Below are 15,473 nucleotides of genomic sequence, written 5' to 3' on the forward strand. Positions count from 1 at the left end.
GTTTTTTATTTTGTTTTATTTTATGCTTTTTTTTCAAAGATTTACTTTATTTATTTCTCTCCCCTTCCTCCCATTGTCTGCTCTCTCTGTCCATTCGCTGTGTGTTCTTCTGCATCCGCTTGTATTATCTGGTGGCACTGGGAAACTGCATCTCTTTTTTTGTTGCATCATCTTGCTGCATCAGCTCTGTCAGTGCCACTCCTGGGTGGGCTGCACTTTTTTCATGCGGGGCAGCCCTCCTTGCCAGGTGTACTCCTTGCACATGGGGTTCCCCTATGTAGGAGCGCCCCTGAGTGACAAGGCACTCCTTACGCACAGCACCACTGTGCATGGGCCAGCTCCACACGGGTCAGAAGGCCCTGCGTATAGAACCCTGGACCCTCCATATGGTAGGCGGATGCCCTATCAGTTGAGCCACGTCCATTTGCCAAGACACTGAGTTTTGATAATGCCTGCTTGCCTCTCTATCTGACACAAAATAAGCAAGCTTAGGCGCATTTTTTTTTCAATCACTTTTAAGATCCAAGACGGTGGTGGAGAAGGGTTTCCAGGCAGAGGTAACAGAGTAGGTGAAAGCCAGGAAGTAGGAAACAGGTTAGAATTTGAAGAACCAAAAAACTTGCATAGGTGGAACAGAAAGCGCAAAGGGAAAATGACGAAAGACAAGTGTGAAACAGTAGGCAGGGCCATGGCCAGCAGTTGAGAGTTTATTCAGCATGTGTTGGGCAGCAGAGTCATATGATGTAATGGAGAGGTGCTGTAAGAGGACGGGGGAGTCATGGGGAGATCAGCTAGGGGACTTCACTGTCCTCCAGGAGAGAGGGGACCTAGGCCAGGATGGGGTAATGCTGCTGCAGGACGTGGATGGATTTGACAAGTGATATGACTTGATGAGGCTGAAACCTAATCTCTTTCTCAACTTGGTTCTTGGATTTGACTCAACAGTTGAATGAAGCCTGCTTTTAGAAACTACTTTTTTTTTTTTCTAGCTTCCAACTGCAATGGCTCTTGGTATGACAATCAATATTTAGTACCCAATGATTCAGTTAGAGAGAAGCAGTGAATGTCTAGCGCGACATGATCAGTTTCATATAAATTTTTATCTCAAGCGGAAGAAAAATAAACAGAGTTTATTTGAATTCGTAGTCAACTGGACTTAGGTTCTAATCCCAAATTAGACACTGAGGAGTCATGTGGCCTTGAATAAATTCCCTAACACTCTCTCTGAGCCTCAGTTTCTTCCTCTGTGAAATGGAAATGATATCGACCTTGAAAGTTGTTCTGGGGACTCAGGACCCAAGGAGCATTTCCCAGGGGGCAGTTTCCTATTTTCTGGTATTATGTATCATCATATGCCTTTAAATTATAAAATGCCATCTTTTAATGAATTAAGATTACAAAGCTAGAAATGCGTGACCCCATATACTTTAATCTCAGACATTTGACCAATTCACATGTTAGAACAGGGGTTCTTAACCTTTTTTGTTCCACGGACCCCTTTGCCAGTCAGGTGAAAAGCACTAACCCCTTACTAAGACCGCACTATACTGTGTATTATTTAATAAACATATCACACCCACACCAACATGTCCCCACAAGAATAATGTTTTTTTGAATTTCAATTCGAGCTCACTGACCCCTTGTTAAGAACCCCTGTTTTAGAGGGTCAAACAAAGGCTCTCAAGACTTTCTATAATTATTACTAAATGCCACTGGGCAAAGGCAGCCAGACGGACCAGAAGCTGAAGGAAAGCCCGGCCCCAGGGCCTGACTCTGTGGGAAGCGGCTCGTCTGAACTGCACACCTCAGCCACCGCCCTCTCTCAGCCTTGGCAGTGCCCTGCCACCTCAACTCCGTCAGCTGCAGCTCTGGAGGGAGCGGCTTGAGGAGCGGGAAGGGGCCCTGTTGATCTCCCAGATAGCTTGGCCCAATGGGAAACTTGCCAGGTTGGAGATCAAAGAACTTCCCAGAGGCCTCCCATAGCTCGGTGTTGTGGGGTGGGGCAGAGAACAGGGATGGCAAGGTGAAAGAGGGACGTGGGCAGGGTACTTCTAAACCATCTCTGTCTTCACTAGTATAATGTCTTATGTTGTCCTCAGCACGCACAGGCTGTGCAATGGAATCACTCTCTTAGAATCCTTAACATTCAGCTGGAATTTCTAAAACCCAAAGATTTTCACCTCAAGGAGCCAGAAACCCTAAGAGCTCAATACATGAAACTACTTTTAAAGTACATTGAAGTCCCTGGACGTTGTCCATGAGTAAAGGTCGTTATCTCTTTTCTCCCTGTGTCCTTGATGGAGAGAAAACCAGAAGTGCACGTCCAAATACCTGATCAGCAGGCCGCTGTGGTGGAGAGGCAGTGTGGGACGTGGGGGGATAGCACGGAGCCCACTGCCACGATCGGCTTTGATTCTGGAGCTTTCTCATCCCAGGACTGGGCGGCTTCCCGCCTCTTGCTTAGGGCACCTCCCTCCCCTTCATTCCAGACCCTGGGCCAACACCGCTAAGACAGCCCCTGCATTGCCAGGTTTTCCTTTCAGTCTTTGGAGACCTCATTGTCTCCAGTGACCCGGAGGTACAGCGTTTCTAGGTATCCAGAGATTTAAGCCCACATGTCCCTCTAGCCCATTTTGTCCATGGGAAGAAGGCCCTCGCAATGCTTACAACCCTTTCTCCATGTCTACGTTCTGCCTTTCTTGAAGACTTAAATGAAAGTGTTTTTAATTACTTTGGGTCACAGGGAAATCAGACTCATCTGTTAGCCCAGATGGGACTAGATTCTATTTACCATGCTATGGACTCCGTTTTATTCCCTTTCTGAGTGGCTTTGTTCCCTCCCTTGAAGAACTCATCCACACTCTTGGCTTTCTTCCACTACCCCAGTGTCAAGGGGTTACCAAATCCACAGCTCTTAAGCTACGCTCTTAGTTCTGCCGCTCCCACTGCTTGCTGAATTTTCCACTTGTTGTCTGCCATCATGAAGGCTTCAACAGAACTCAAAATTCCAGCTCCTTTTCCCTTAAGTGGATGCTTCCTCTGAACTCGTTCTCCTGTGACTGCTTCAGCCACGAGTTCAAAACCTCGAAGGCATCCTTGGCACCTCCACATTCCTGCACCTTGGTCTCCTTCTCTCTGTTGCCTCTAGCCATGACCTACTCGTTGAACCTTTGAACTTTTCCCTGGAATCCATCCCTTTTTTGATGCGTTTACTAAAAGACAGACCCTAAGCCCTTGTGGTCAAGCCTTTGCAATATTTTCCCCATCAATAGTCCTTATTTGGGTATCTTCCTACTCTAATTAAGCCACTACATAGCTGCCAGAAGACTCTGTTCAAAACCCTCAAAATGTAGTACCCCTGCTCTTAAAGCCTTAGTGGCTTCCCCTTGCTCAGGGCTGCCAGATAGGTCCCCCATGTGAATTTGAATTTCAGATAAACAATGAATAATTTTATTTGTATAACTATGTCCTGTGCAATATTTAAGACATACTAAAACTTCTTTGTTGTTTATTTGAAATTCAAATTTAACCAGGCATCCTGTTTTTTATTTGCTAAATCTGACAACAACTCTTACCCTCACTTATATAGCAAAATGCCCTCCTGTGGCATTCATGGCTTGCAATTGCCTGACCTTTTCCTACAGCCTTTTCCCACTACTCCTTACCAAAACCACTTTTTCCAGGCAAACTTGTCTACTCATACCTTGGTTAATAATATTCTTCTAGTCCTCTTGTTTAAATCTGACCCTACTTTATACTTCCCTTTCTTCCATGAAAAATTCCTTGAATCTACTGAGTTCTAACCAGCCTGTCCTTTGGGCCATACACTTTTATGTGGGTTTTGATGAAATTTAAAATGGCCTGTATCAGTTATTGCAAGATCATGCAGAACAATTCTCATGGCCTAAAAATGCCCTATGTTCCATCTATTATCCCCTCTCCCTCCCTTTGGAACCTATGGTAACCACTAAGTTTCAATTTTTGAAGAATAAGATCGATAGTTACGTACAATAATATTGAGGGCTTGACTTATTAACTGTTTTCTTTTATTAGGCACTGCCTATGTTCTCGAGGGATTCTTGACCCTAATTTGAGAGCATAGCAGGACTTCCCAGGATAGGAGTTGAAAATTTTCTTGTTTATCGTGTCGGTCTCCACCTACTGAAATAACACACTGTGATAAAATGAACACTTTCATATTCCATAGAGGCATGCCCCAGATATGCCCTGTCCCATATACCACCCCCTACCTGACACCCTACATCAGTAATCCTCCCCTTCCATATTTGCCAAAAGAACATTCCCAATGCTGTAGTTTTAACCACTGACCTGCAAATCCCCAGTTCACCTGCTCCTTCCCCAAACTGTTCCCCCAGTTCCATGGATAGTCCAACCCCCCCACCCACTCCCCCTCCCATAAAGTAAACCATTGACCATGGTTGATAGCAGTACGCCAATATTTTACAATTGTAACAAATGTACCAACTATGTGTAAAATGTTATTAATAGGGGTGAGGGGTAAAGGGGAAGAGTGCTGGGTGTATAGGAACCCCCCCGTATACTCTATGTAACTTTTCTGTAACCTAAAACGTTTTTGAAGGTAAAATGAAAAAAATAGACACTAAGGGATTACAGTAAGAAATGTCACTGTACATACAAGACAATAGATCTTACAGTGATGAAAGACACAATGTCTGAAAAAATTTATTATTTCAATTTTTGTATTTTTGTATTTTATTTGTTATTTTTTAAACTTACTATTTCATTTTCTTATTAATTTTATTTGTTGGCTTTAATTGTGGAGAGGTTTTGGATCACAGAAGGGTCACAACTGTGGCAGGCGACGATCGCTGGTGTGGGGGTTGGTGATGGGGCTATGAATGGGGAGGATTTCACCTGGGGCGTACTTCTAAGGCATGTGAATATGTTCATGTGTTCATGGGGCGGTGTCTTGGTGGGTGGAGACCCACAAAATAACCTAAAGTACATTGAATTCCCATCCTGGGGAGTTCTGCTACATTCTCTAATAGGATGGCAAGAATCCCCTGAGGATAAGGGCAGTGCCTAGTGAAGGAAGACAGACCGTTATGCCAGGCCCTTGATATTGATGATTATATGTATGAACCTTTTCTTGTGAAATTGAAACTTAGCCTAGTATTATATATTACCTAAGAGTTACCCCTGAAGACCTCATTGTTGCTCAAATGTGGCCTCCCTCTAAGGCAAACTCAGCATATAATTACATTACCTTCCCCTGGCATAGGACATGACTCCTGGGGTTGACTCCCTGACACCAAGGGATTATTACCAAGTGGCAACTAATAATGCAACTGGAAAAAGACCTTGACCAAAAGGGGGAAAGAGTAAAGACAAATGAGTTTATATGGCTAAGAGATTCAGAGTCAGGAGATCATTCCAGAGGTTATGCTTATGTATATCTCAGCAGGATTTCATTGAGTACCAAAGTAAATATTGCCTCAAATAGTGAGGCTCCCGAGGGCTCTGGAGATATCCCAATACTATAGGCAGGGAAGACAGCTCAGGAGTTTGGTGCCCTGCCAGTGAGTCCTACTTTGGAATTTATGATCCCCAGAATGATAGATTTGGACTCAGTTGAGGTTCCCCTACACATGGCTCTTCTGCCCCTTCTATTTGAACCTATAATTAGTACTAGAGTTGATAGGTATATGTCCAAGAGACTTAAATCTTTGAGCTGTCCATGTGCCAACTGGGCCTTGAATCGCAACAGAGTTGCAACACCTACTCTCCAGTTGATTGGACTCACCCAAGAAAACTAACAAGGTGATGATGATGGACAACACCCATCCCAAAGAACAGAAAGAGTCTGAAACTGCAAACAAGGTAGTTCCATCCATCTGCCCCAGGAGATCTAAGCCTTCTCTCAATTAGAGGCAGAGTAGGCATACCATCCCAGAATCCTCAGGATCAGGGAATGAATGATGGACTAGAGTAAACTTACTGGTATTCTAGACTTACCGTGATTCTAGCAATGGAAGAACTTTTATCATTGATGTAGAAACAGTGGCCCTGGAGGTTCTGAGGGGAGGGAGATATAAAAACAGGTGAAATATGCACAGGAACAGATGCAGGACATTATATATCCTGCCATAACCCACTGGATGGACTGGGAGAGAATGTAAACTGCAATGTAAACTATAACCCATGCTGTGTAGCTGTGCTCCAAAATGTATTCTTCAAATGCAATGAATGTGCCACACTGATGAAAGAAGTTGTTGATATGGGAGGAGTGGGGGTGGGAGTGGGGAATGGGGGTATTTGGGAACTTCTTTTATTTTAAAATTTTGTGTGATCTATGTATCTTTTTTTTTAAAAAAAGAGTGCATTGTTTAATCCACTTTAAAAAAGCAAAACAGGTGTAATATGGGGGCATTTTCAGGTCTTGGGAATTGTCCTGAATGACATTGCAATGACAGTTACTGGTCATTATATATCTTGTCATAACTTACTAAATTGTGCAGAACAGAGTGTAAACTACAATGTAAACTGTAATCCACACTTAGTGGTAATGCTCCAAAATGTGTTCACCAATTTAGCAAAAGTATCACATTAATTAAGGATTTTGTTAATGTGGGAAAGTGTGGGAGGACTAGGGAGTGGGACATATGGGAATACCCTATATTTTTTATGTAAGAAATATGTAATCTAAGTGTCTTTTTAAAAAGTATATTAAAAAAATAAAAATAAATGTATTAAGGCTTGTTTTATGGCCTTCCATGCAGTCTATTCTAGAAAATGTTTCATGTGCACTTGAGAAGAGCATGTATTCTACTACTGTTGAATGACACTTTCTATAAACATCTTCATGTGTAGTTGATTTATAGTGTTGTTCAAGATTTTTATTACCTGGTTCATTTTCTTCCTAGTTTTTCTATGCAGTATTGATAGTGGGGTATTGATGCCTCAACTATTAGAGTTAAAGGTCTATTTCCTTTCAATTCTGTTAGCTTCTGTTTCATGTATTTTGTTGGTAGATGCATACATCTTTATTACTGTAATGGCTTCTCAACTGATTGGCCCTTTTATCATTACAAAATGTCCTTCTTTGTCTGTAGTAAAATTTTTTGCCTAATAGCTCATTTTTTCTGATTTTAAAATAGCCCTACCACTCCCCTTTGGTTTCTGTTTGCAAGGTACATCTTTTTCTATCCTTTTAATTTTAACCTATTTGTGTCTTTGAATCTAAAGAGTTCCTCTTGAGATGGCAGAAGTGTTAATCATATTATTGTTTTTAATCCATTCTGCCAATCTCTGACTTTTGATTCTTGTGTTTAGTTTATTTACATTTAATGTAATTCTTGGTGAGATAGGATTTTAATCTGCCATTTTGCTATTTTATCCCATATATCGTATTGTTCTTTGTTATCACTATTCTTCCATGACAGTCTTCTTCTGTATTTAATAGATGTCTTCTAGCATGCCATTTTAATTCCTTTATGTCTTTTATCCTTTTTTAAAGTTATATGCTCAGTGTTTGCCTTAGACATTAACATCTTAACAAAACCTAGTTTGGATTAATACCAACTTCATTTTGATAACATAAAAAAATGCTGCTCAAATATAGCTCTGTTCTCTCACTGCTGATAATATTACACAAATTACATCTTTATACATTGGAAGTCCACCTGCACGGTATTGTAATTACTGTTTTATATACAGTTGTCTTTTGTCTCAGATAGATTACAAAGGGTGTTACAAACAAAATATATTTACCATATATATCATATCATATATAGTGTCATTGATATTTTTCAGGCAACCTGGAAGCCTCCTAAGGGAGGTATTGTTAGGAAGGGGATGCTTGTGTCTCTGAGTTCAATTAAAAGCACTAGTTATTCACTTAGTCATATCACCAGCAGGCTTATATTACTTCCTTATTCTTGCATATATTTCTTGGATGACTTCAATTGCTATCACCTGAATAAGAAAGGAAAATGGTTGACATTTTAGACAAAAATGAAGAAGAGCAGAATTTTTAAAACAATAATGATAATGAAATCAAGTGGAAGCAATTAAGAGTGAGAGAGTTTATGAGAAGAATGATTTAAATCTAAGATTATTCAGAGATAATTAGAAAGCCCAATTTTAGGGTCTGTTTAAAATGGACCATTTTTAGCACTATTAGAAAACAACTGCAAGCTTTATTTTGGGCTCTGACTCTTGAAAATGTATCGTTCCATTGATATACTCTGTATTCCCCCTTTAAACTGCTACATGTTTTGTTGGTTTAATATTTCTACATGTTTTTAAATTGTAGCTTATAAAGAAATTCATTTATAGTAATCATATTTGGGCATTTTTATTTTTTATTTTATTTTATTTTTTTTTTAGTTTGAATTTTTTTTTAATTGACTTTGTAATAATATTACATTAAAAAAAATATATATATATGAGGTCCCATTGAACCCTACCACCCCCACCCCACCTCTCCCCCCCCAGCAACACTCCTTCCCATCATCATGACACATCCATTGCATTTGGCAAGTACATCTTTGGGCACCTCTGCACCTCATGGTCAATGGTCCACATCATGGCCCATACTCTCCCCCATTCCATCCAGTGGGCCCTGTGAGGATTTACAATGTCCGGTGATTGCCCCTGAAGCACCATCCAGGGCAGCTCCATGTCATTTGGGCATTTTTTAATATGAAGTGTTATACTCCTTAGATGTTATTGTGTGAGTTTACTGAAAATTCTTGTAAGAACTAAATTATTGTTTGAGTGAGCCTGAAGCCCTGATACTAAGTTGAATTATTAAATACTTTGGTACCTACTCATTAACAATAAAGCTTTCCACTTCCTTTCAAACAGAATCTGAGAACATAATAGTAGGCCTCTGTAATTAGTCTTATTTTCCAGAGCATCCTGGTAAAACAGTGAGAGTGATCATATTTCATTAGCAAGGTCACTTTTTACATAAATTATTTCCCAAAGCAATAAACAATCCATCCATTTTCCCACCTGACCCTAATAAACAGGCACTGTGTTTCATAGGGTTAAGAGGTCAGCACCACTGAAAAACATTAGTGGGAATCTGCTGTGTCTCTTTGTGGCTGAACCTGGGTGCAGATCTGTTTTATGAAGGGTGAAAAGAAAAGTCTTTGGGTTCACATAACTGTAGATCCTTCCTGAACCGAATAAAACTCAGGAAATTCTGAAATTCAGTGTCTAGTCACTAGTATCCCACTATTTTATGCCATTAAGGATGCAAATACTCTATAGCAATTTGCCACTTTTAAGCATAAATACTGCATGATTTTACTTATATAAAATATTGCAAATTCTTAGCGACAGACAATAGACTAGAAGTTATGGGAAGATGAGGGAAGGGTAAAAAGGAGAGTTGTTGATTAGAGTATATAGAGTATATGGAAATTTTGGAAATTTAAAAATAAAGTTAACTTTTTAAATAAAGCAAAATGATTAGGATAAAGGAGATATGGCTTGGCCACCATTCATGTGGGGGAAAAAACTTTATAGTTAGTGATGTAAGTTTTCTTAAGGTAAAATGATTTCCTAAAAATTAGGATGGCACTTAGAAATAATTTGCTAAATGATTTTAACATAGATGTAAAGTTCATGTAATCAGATACACCCCCAGAGAATACTTAGAAAGCTCTGGCCCAAATGATCCATTGAAACCCAATGGACTTGTCTCTTCTCTGTCAAAAGGAGCCATTGTGAAGAGAGGTGATGCCACAGAGAGGAAATGAAAGCTATGACTTGGTAGCTGTGAGGAAGCTACTAGATAGGTTTATAAATATTTTCTATTTATTTTTATTTTTTTTTTAATGTTAACATTTTAAGAAAGGCCTAGCTGCTTTAAGAACCAAGAGGTAAGGTCATACCATTAAAATAGAGAACATATATATGGGGAAGGAGCCGGGCTGTGGTTATCTCTCAAAAAGAAGTGCTTCTCAAGGTCTTGGAACTCCTGCATGCAAGATCAGCTGTTTAATAAGCAAGGTGTTTGTTAAAAATGCAGCTTCGGGGAGTGGATGTGGCTCAAGCGGTTGAGTGCCTGCTATCCGCAATGGGAGGTCCCGGTTTTGGTCTCCAGTGCCTCCTAAAAGCAAAACAAAACAAACAACAAGCAAACAAATGATAAACCAAGTCAGGGGAGCAATGAGGCTCAGTGATTGAGCACTGACTTCCCACATACAATGTCCCCGTCTCCTTCCCGCCCAGTATTGGCAGCCGGCGCTGCCCCTCCTTCTCTCCTTCTCCGTCTTCCGCCTAGCCATTATCTAGACAGCCCACACTTTCCCCTTCCCCTCCCTTGCTCCTAACCCCTTAGCCAGCTTACTGTCCAGTAACCGCCTACTGTCCAGTAACCGCCTACTGTCCAGTAACCGCCTACTGTCCAGTAACCGTCTACGCAAGCAACAGCACCCGCCGGCACCAATCAAGTCCCTTTACGTATCCCTAGACCCTATAAAACCATGTCCCCTTCTACAATAAAGCAGACTTGTGCCCAGACCTCGTCTCCGTGGTGTTTTTGCTTGCACCGCGCGTCCCCCGTGCCTGAGCGGAGAGAGCGAGGGCCCAACGGCTTCGTGCCGACCCCCCTCCTCTCCTTTGACCGTGGGGCAGCCCCCGTCCGGAGAACTCGCCCAGCCATCCGCGTCGACCCTCCCGGAGGCCCGCAGCTGCCCACAATACAAGGTCCAGGGTTCAATCCCTGACCTCGATACCTAAAAAATAAAAAAAGCAGCTTCATGGGTCTTTCTCTGTCTTGTTGAATTGAAATCTAGGGCTTGGGATTTGTATTTATGCACTCTAAAATGTGAGTCACACCAAACGAGAACTTCAAAGAACTCCTACATCTCGCTTATTATCTCAGTTAGCCTAAGAGGTAAAAACAAAACTAGCTTCTAGCACAAACTGAATACCCCTCTCATTCTAAACTCTTGTAACCTCTGCTTACCTGGATATTTTCTTATATACACATTCTAATTCTCTTTCTCCTATATTTGGGGACCTCTGAACTATTTTCATAACTGTTGGCTGGTCTCCCCTAGAAAAATGTTAATTTCTCCATGACTTTCTGAACTCTTTAAAAAAGAATTGTCTTTCCAGACTAGAAAAACTTCTTAATTCCTTGCCTGCCTTGCCTTACAGCAAAAGTAAAGGACAATTCTAGAAACTTCTAGAACCAGAGCTGGAACCATTTCTGTCTAATTGATATTAAAAAGGACTAGTGGGAAGCGGATTTGGATCAACTGCTAGAGCATCTGCCTACCACATTGGAGGTCCAGGGTTCAAACTCAGGGTCTCCTGACCCATGTGGTGAGCTGGTCCACATGCAGTGCTGCCATGCGCAACAAGTGCCGTGCCATGCAGGGGTGTCCCCCGTGAAGGGGAGCCCCACGCCCAAGGAGTGCGCCCCGTAAAGAGAGCCACCCTGTGTGAAAAAAGTGCAGCCTGCCCAGGAGTGGCGCGGCACACACGAGAGCTGACGCAGCAAGATGACGAAACAAAGAGAGACACAGATTCCTGGTACCACCGACAAAAAACAAGTGGACACAGAAGAACACACAGCGAATTGACACAAAGAGCAGACAACTGGGGGGAGGGACTAAATAAAAAAAATTAAAAGGACAAGTTACCAAGTATGGCTTCCCAGTCTCAGTTTCCTCATAAGAACTGCACTCAGTCATGAGAATAAACCAGCTTCACAGCAGTCACCTTAAATGTAGAAATAAGGCAAAGTTTCAGTGGTTCTCAAACATTAGCAGGCAGATGAATCACCTAGGGATTTTGTTGAATATACTAATCCCCAGGCTCCAACCATAGAAACTAGTAGATCAGTAATTCTGTAGCATATTCCAGAATCTGTCTTTTTAATAAGCATACCTCCCACCCCGTGTGATTCTGGGGTCCTGGGCCAAGCTTTGAGAAAACTTTTCTAGAGAAATTAAATGCCTATATTCAGGCATAGCTTTGCAGGCCTTACTTAGTTTAGCATTGGAAAACTGCAGTGGCGTAAAGAGAATTTATTTTACACAATCAACATCCACTGAAGAGAAGGTCCATGAGGAGAACTCAACCTCCTTTGAATCACAACACAGAGAACTCTGTGGTGTAAACCTGACTTGAGAAGCACAATTCAAGTGAGTTTTGATGGGAATTATTAAAGCTTGTATCCCATCATTTGTAAGTGATTTATGTATGTGTGAAGTTGAGAGATGTATGTCATTTAACAATTCAGATTTGTTAGTACATAAATAAGCATTTGTGCTCAAGGTTCTTTTAGAATTTTTGGCACAAGTATTCCTCCTTCTCCCCTTTGCTCCTTGCCACTCTCCACTCCCCATTCCCAGACAAACTCCCATCCACAGCCCCATACATGTATTTTGGTGTCTTGATAGTTTTAGATTTAATATGAAAGGCATGTTTAAGTATGAGGAGATAACTTTTCAGCAAATGTATCTAATGCTTGTAAAATGGTACAGACCATAATGCATAAATGTTTATATTGCAAAAGTGTACAGAACCAACCAGTGAAAGCTAAAGGAATATTGACTTTTAAGTAAAATATTAGAAACTATGCATATTTATAGTCTGCTCTGTGAATTTAAAAGAAATGTTAAAAAAAACCAACAACCCTGAAGTGATCAAGTCCATCGTTTTGAGAAATTTTAATAGGAAGGACTATATTATCATCTTATCTTCTACGGAGCAAGTTGCTAGATGGTACATCATGAGAACAGGCCCAGGAACCATAGAAACTTTCAACAAATGACCCCTTTACTACTTACGTGGCGCAAGACTCCAAATGAGCAGGGGAAGACATCCAATTGTGGCTGGTCTCCCAGGGAGGCCAACTGCTTGGGTCAGGGTTAGTGGATGCCTACTCAGCACATTTCATAAAAATGAAACCATGTAATATGTGGCCTTTTGTGATTGGCTTCTTTTACTTACAATAATGTTTTCAGGGCTTATCCATGTTGTAGTATGTGTCAGTCTTTCCTTTTTATGGTCAAATAATAATCATTTGTGTCTATATGCCATGTTTTTTTTTATCCATGCATCAGTTGATGCTATTTCGGTTATTTCTACTTTTTGGTTATTATGAATAATGCTGCTATGAACATTCCTTTACAAGTTTCTGTATGCATATGTGTATGTTTTTAGTTCACTTAGGTATACAACAAGGGGTGGAAAGGCTGGATCTTTAACTTTTTGAGGGCTGCCATCACACCAGCAATGTATGAGGATTCTGATTTCTCCACATCCTTGCCAACCCTTGCTTTCGTTCATCTTTTTATTTATAGCCTTCCTGTTATGTGTAAAGTGGCATCTCATTGTAGTTTTTTTTTTAAAGATTTATTTATATTTATTTCTCTCCCCTTCCCCCCACCGAGCCCCAGTTCTCTGTTCTCTGTGTCCATTCGTTGTGTGTTCTTCTGTGTCCACTTGTATTCTTGTCAGCGGCACTGGGAATCTGTGACTCTTTTTTTGTTGCGTCATCTTGCTGCATCAGCTCTCCGTGTGTGCGGCACCACTCCTGGGCAGGTTGAACTTCCTTTTGCCTTGGGCAGCTCTACTTACGGGGCACACTCCTTGGGCGTGGGGTTCCCCTATGCGGGGGACACCCCTGTGTGGCACGGCATCCCTTGCGCGCATCAGCACTGCGTGTGGGCCAGCTCATCACACAGGTCAGAACGCCCTGGATTTGAACCGTGGACCTCCCATGTGGTAAGTGGACGCTCTATCCGTTGAGCCAAGTCCACTTCCCTCATTGTAGTTTTGATTTGCATTTCACTAATAAGTAAAAATACCAAGTACCTTTTCATGTGCCTATTGGCCATTTGTATATCTTTGGAGAAATGTTTGTGCAAATATTAATACTTTGCCCACTTTCAATTGAATTATTTGTGTTTTTATTGTTGAGCTTTAAGTGTTCAGATATTCTGGATAGTAGTCCCTTTTCAGATAGATGCAAAGAATCTTTGGATTATTTTTCACTTCCTTAATATGCCTTTTGAATCAGAAAGTTAAGTGTTTTAGTTTTAGCTCTTACATTAAGGTCTTATGATACATTTCAATCAGTTGTTTATATATTGTGAGGTAGGTATTGTCTGAGCATTATTTATTGCAAAGGACATTCTTTACCTATTTAAGCATCTTGGCACCCTTCTTGAAAATCAATTGACTAATTGAGAATCAATTATTATTTTTATTCCACGATTGTTATGTGTAAAATGTGAGATTAACTAAATGAGTAATCATGCAATAATCCAATCCTACCATCCCCTGGTCTTTGAAAGCCAAAATTCTTGATGTGGAAGTAAGTAATTACAAATGTAATATAAAAGAGATTATGATTGAAAAAACAAAATAAAAACTGTGTGGTCTTGAATTTGAATTGGAAGTCTTAGTTTAAACTCATGAGATATTTTATCTTTAAAAAAATAAAATGTTTCCCAATTCTGTTCAGTGATGAGGGCTAGAAATAATGGCCTGCCCAATAGTAAAGAGCATCCTTAGGGGCCACGCTGTAGACATGAAATATCATTTCCCTTGAAAAGAAATAGAGCTTTTTGGAGAAACGGCTGCTTCCAGGTCTGACATAAGAAATATAAAAGATCAGCTGGGAACATTTTGTCTTTCTGGATAGTGCAGAAGCTATCAAAGGTTACAAGGGCAATGTCAAAAGGAGTCGAGGGCCAGTATGAAGAGATGCCCACTGAACAGAGATAAGACAATTTGAGTTTCACAAAGAATAGTGATTGCAATTGATTGAAACTCATCAGATGTATGTAAACCCATGAGTTCAGAAAGATACTTTTGAAAACTAAGTGTTCACTGCAGAAAATAAGGAATCAATTCATTATTTTGAACACTAGAAAATAATGGAGGAGAACCAAGCATTTATCCTCCTTTACCTCTACATACTCTACCACTGGGTACAATAAATGAGGGGAACCATCTCTTTATAAAAGTATTACAGTTAACAATGGGAAAAAAAGGAAGCAGACATGGCTCAACTGATAGAGTGTCCGTCTACTATATGGAGGGTCCAGGGTTCAATCCCCAGGGCCTCCTGACCTGTGTGGCAAGCTGGCCCACATGCAGTGCTGCCACGTGTAAGGAGTGCCGTGCCACGCAGGGGTGTCCCCTGCATAAGGGAGCCCCACACGCAAGGTGTGCATCCCACAAGGAGAGCCGCCCCACGTGAGAAAAGCACAGCCTGCCCAAGAGTGGCACTGTACACATGGAGAGCTGACATAGCAAGATGACGCAATAAAAAGAGACACAGATTCCTGGTGCCGCTGAGAATGCAAGTGAATGGACACAGAGAGCAGACGGGGGGGTGGGAGTGGGGAGGGAGTTAAAAAAAAATGAAAAAAATGGTGGAATTAAAATATCACCACTTTGCAAATCCCAAGGAAAATAAAGTATCCTGTGTTGTCCAATGGGGTGGCCCC

The sequence above is a fragment of the Dasypus novemcinctus genome, chromosome 15, assembly GCF_030445035.2.
Source record: "Dasypus novemcinctus isolate mDasNov1 chromosome 15, mDasNov1.1.hap2, whole genome shotgun sequence".
NCBI lineage: Eukaryota > Metazoa > Chordata > Mammalia > Cingulata > Dasypodidae > Dasypus > Dasypus novemcinctus.